The sequence below is a fragment of the Pseudorasbora parva genome, chromosome 23 (assembly GCF_024679245.1).
Source record: "Pseudorasbora parva isolate DD20220531a chromosome 23, ASM2467924v1, whole genome shotgun sequence".
Lineage (NCBI taxonomy): Eukaryota > Metazoa > Chordata > Actinopteri > Cypriniformes > Gobionidae > Pseudorasbora > Pseudorasbora parva.
This window is the reverse complement of record NC_090194.1, coordinates 418,019-423,026: the sequence shown is the minus strand read 5'-3', so window position 1 is coordinate 423,026 and position 5,008 is coordinate 418,019.

Below are 5,008 nucleotides of genomic sequence, written 5' to 3'. Positions count from 1 at the left end.
AAAAAAACTCAGTCCGGAGTATCTGTCGCTTTTCCTGAGGGAAAAAAGCTCAGTCCGGAGTATCTGTCGCTTTTCCTGAGGGAAAAAGCTCAGTCCAGGACCGCGGTCTAAAATTTTAATGTGCTTTCAGGGACAGACGACAGGCTGTCTCCTTTCAGAGCAAGCGTTAGGGCTTTTGCCAAAGTTTTAAAGTGAAAGTGTCTGTCAAAGTACTTTTGTTGCAGTTTTCATAATGTTTATTCAAGTACTTCCCACACAGTGTGCGATTATTATAAGAGGTCAACGGTTCAACGGAATTTGAGAGGAATTCGCGCGCTTTAAATTCAAAAACTATTAAAATAAACAACATTTAAATAACTGTTTTATTAGTTAGTTAATTTTAGTTATCTCCGTAAGGAAAGTACATGTGCAGCATACTCACACAGACATTTAAAATTTCACATTGGCATAATAAAAAAAAGAAAACAATAAAAAAAAAACCCAATCTGATTGAAGAATTAATAATCCGATCGAAATAACAAAATGAGATGCCCAGACCAGCCATCAATTAATATTAGAAGATCAATTTAAAAACTTTATTGCTCGGGGAATAAAAGCTGGACCTTTTTTTGTCTGGGAACACAATACCTTCGTCTAGATGGCAGAAGATCAAAAGCATAATAAAGATCCCTCTTATCATGCACAATAATGTTGGCTTTATCCAGCCCTCTCTCTCCGCTCTCTATTGTCATTGACAAGTTGTCAATGTAATTCCCAACGTAATGAACATACACATCATTGTCATAAATTAGCACGTTTTGTCGATGTACCCCCGATATCGATCCCAAAGGAAACTCCTCTGCTACGGCAGGGAATACGGTTTGTTAACGTTAAAAATACTACATTTCAGACACCGACCTGCCTTTGGCCTTCCTTTGATTGAAGGGTTCAAAAATGGGTTTGGAAAACGAAGCATGTCAGATTTAATAAAGCCTATAATAACACTTCCTTTAATACAATTGTATGTTTGTTTTAAATAATTTCACTATTTTAAATAATTTAAATAAATATTACGAAATTATTTGAAAAACACTGACATTCACGATTTATTTAATACCTTATTATTCAACACAACACACAACCTGGTCGTTTTAGCACTAACATGAGCCATTGTGATTAAAAACGAGCAGTTTTCTAATTATTTAATCATTTTAAGTTAAACAAAACAGGTGTTCATTTAAAAAAAAAAAAAGCTCTATATCTCTCTAAACATTTACCTGTTGTATGTTTAGAACTTGAAAGCAGTAGCTTGATAAAGTTAGAGTGTAGTAGTAAGAATCACATGATTTATGGTCAGACTGGCGCAGCGCCAGCGCGTTATCGATCGCTCTACTTCTTCTCCTGCGCTCCTCGCCGCGGACGGATACACTTTGATTGTGTGCGTGGAGTGACTTGTCCAGTTAATGACGCAAGCCGGGATGGCGACAGAGAGTCTAGAAGTTTGACATTTTCACAGTTTACAACAACTGCAGGGGAACGTAACAATACTCCCGATAATGACAGCTCGCATATTAGTGCTCTCTTTGATCAAATGAGTTTGGCAGGAGGAATTCACGTCCAATAAAAGGACAGCGCAAAATGATCCTCTTCCATCAAGGTGTAGTAGGATCATATAAATCACTGACGAGGCTCCACATTCAGGGCTTAGCACACGGGAAATACAACACATAACGGATCTTAAAAATACTTTATCAATGTAATGTTTAAAAACAGCCTCTTTTAGAGTGGCTGACGAGATAGAGGTCTGAACTGAAGAACAAATGCCTTCCTGGTGGAGAAAGAGATAAACATGATAGCCTATTCTCAGAGCCATTGTAAAGCACATTAAAAAGGCCTGAGAATCCCTGAGCCAGGGACCCAAACCTGCGTGGATGAGTTCAAATGGATTTGGGTGGCACTGATTTTAAGCACAGGTTTAAAAACGACATATCAGGCACAATTTATAGAATTTGTTTTTTAATAACCACTTTTTGAGGTGAGCCATCATGACCATAAACAAACTAAAATTCAAGAATGTTTCGAGGTTTTCATGACGTTTATTCCAGTAATTCCCACACAGTGTGATTATTTCAAGCGGTTGACGTTCCAACGTGTTAGGTTTTCATCTCTCTCCGTCATGTTTATGTGTAATGTAGTTGTCATCCATCCATTAAAGAATATTACACATTAAATAACTTCTTAGCATTCTTTATTTTTACCGTACATCTCGATACACTGGCAAACCATCAGTGCTCAAGGGAGCAGCCACATGTGTCACGGGGGGTCGTCACATTTTCAAGTCAAAAAAAAAGGTCACATGTTGTCCACATATGCGCACAATGAACTCTTGCACATTTTTAGTATATGACAGTCAGTATTATAATGTACCATAAAAAGGGAAATAATAATAATAGAAAACAACATAATACAACATAAATGATGAGAACATAATTCAACACCCCCACTTGTTCTCATCATCTTAAGTCATATATAATGACATCACAAATATTTAGTTCCCAAACAGAAAACATTTGAACTTTAGAATTTTAATTTTTGACACAGATTTTGTCAAAACATCTGCCACCATGTCTTCTGTAGGGCAGTACACAATATGTATTTTTCCCTCATTGACAGCATCACGAATAAAGTGATATTTCACATCAATGTGCTTCGATCTAGATCTGTTCACTGGGTTTCTACTCAATGCAATGGCCCCCTGATTATCACCATACATTGTGGTGCAAGTGTAGACACTATTATCCATGCCATTTAGCAGTTGAGTTAAGTACATGCTTTCCTGAGTAGTGTTTGCTAGGCCAATGTATTCAGCTTCGCAGGTCGACAGTGCCACTGTCGGCTGTTTCTTAGACTTCCATGAAATAACAGGGCCTTGTTTTGTCAGGCTGAAACAGTATCCTGAAGTGCTGCGTCTATCTTTTTCTGAAGATGCCCAGTCAGAATCACTGAATGCTATTAGACTTAAAGTCTTGTCTGTTTTCTTGAAACAAAGCTCGTAGTCAGCTGTACCTTTTAGGTATCTCAGGACATGTTTTGCAGCTACTAAGTCATGTGTTTTAGGTTTTGCAAGGGTTTGTGACAGTTTACTGACTATCCAGCTAATGTCTGGTCTGGTACAGGTCATTGCATAGATCAAGCTTCCAACGAGCTCACGGTATTCTTTGGGGTTCTCAATCTCATTGATGTTTTCTCCCTTATTCTTATCACATTCCACTTTTAATTCACTTGGGGTAGCTTTTGGTTTACAGTTTGACATTCCAAACTTTTCAAGCATTTTGAGAATGTACCTTTTCTGATTCATTTTAATTTCTCCCTCTTTTTGTTCAAACTGAATTCCCAAAAAATAAGATATTTTCCCCAGATCCTTCATGTTAAATTTGGACTTCATTTTTTCTTTAAAACTGTTGAGCTGATCTTCACTGCTTGCTGCAATTATCAAATCATCTACCCAGATGATCACTATGATTGTCTCATTTTCAATCTGCTTTCGATACACACAGTGATCAGACTGATTTCTCTCAAAGTTGTTTTGTTCAAGATGATCATTTAAAAGTTTGTACCAGTTCCTTCCAGACTGTTTTAGACCATACAGAGATTTCTTTAGTTTGTATACTAACTTGTCTCCTATGTCAGATGTTTCTTCAAAACCCTCTGGTTGTTCTAAGTATATGTCTTCCTCTATTGGGGCATGTAGATATGCTGTTTTGACGTCCATCTGATGAACAAAAAAGTCATTCTGAGCAGCTATCTGCATTAATGCCCGTACAGAGGTGAGATTTGCTGTAGGAGCAAATGTCTCATGGTAGTCTATGCCTTCAGTTTGGTTGTATCCTTTTGCAACATACCTAGCCTTGAAGATTTTTCCTCTTTCTGCATTTTCTTTAAGGGCATATACCCATCTTCCCCCTACTGTCTTTCTGCCCTCTGGTAGAGTAGTGAATTCAAATGTGTCATTTTCTTTAAGTGAGTCCATCTCTTCCTTCATAGCATGTTCCCATCCGGGAGCATCAGGTGACATAAGGGCTTCTCTATAGGTTTGGGGAACTCCACACACTGCCCTGTAACAATAATCGACACTCACATTGGTTACATCGTCTTTAAAGTCTGTCAGGTAGTCTTGTAAATACTTTGGGGCTCTCTTTTCTCTTTTCGAGTGATACTGTTTTTGACTATCAGTGTCTGTTGGACCTGTACTGTTTTTGTTGTTTTCTGTGTCTACTTTTTCCATAGTTCCATCATGTTCTGACACTTCTGTATTGTCTGTATCTATACTCTCCATTTTTTCACCTAGTACCTGCTTCTCTGTGCTCTCCTCACTTTGTGGGGTATCACCACCGTTCACATTATTCTGTGTCCTATCTCTGTAGCTTTGGATTTCCAAGTAATCTTCATCGGTTTGTGTCTGTTGTTCAACACTGTTCTTCCTAATGAATTTCACCAATCTATGTTTTGACACATTTCCTGTCTGTGGATTGTATACCAGATAAGCTGGGCTATTCTTACTATACCCCACAAATATTCCCTTCTCACATCTAGGGTCCAATTTCTTTTGATTGTGTTTGTATGCATAGCATTCTGATCCAAAAACCCACATTTTAGAAAGATCTGGCTTTCTTCCTGTCAATATGAAATGTGGAGTATTCTTAATTCTGTCATTATAGCATCTGTTTCGGATATGAGTAGCAGTTTGGACAGCATAAGGCCACAGAACCTTTGGTAATCCCTTCTCTATTAGAAGACACCTTCCCATTTCAAAAATGGTTCGCCATTGTCTCTCAGCTGTACCATTTTGATGTGGAGAGTATGGGGATGATGTATCATGTCTTATACCCTTTTCTCGTAAAAGTGACTGAAATGCATTGCCTGTGTATTCTGTACCATTGTCTGATCTAATGCATTTGACTCTACCATATGGTGCACAGTCTGCTAGGAACTTCTCTGTCGCTAGAGTAGTGTCGCTCTTATTCTTAAG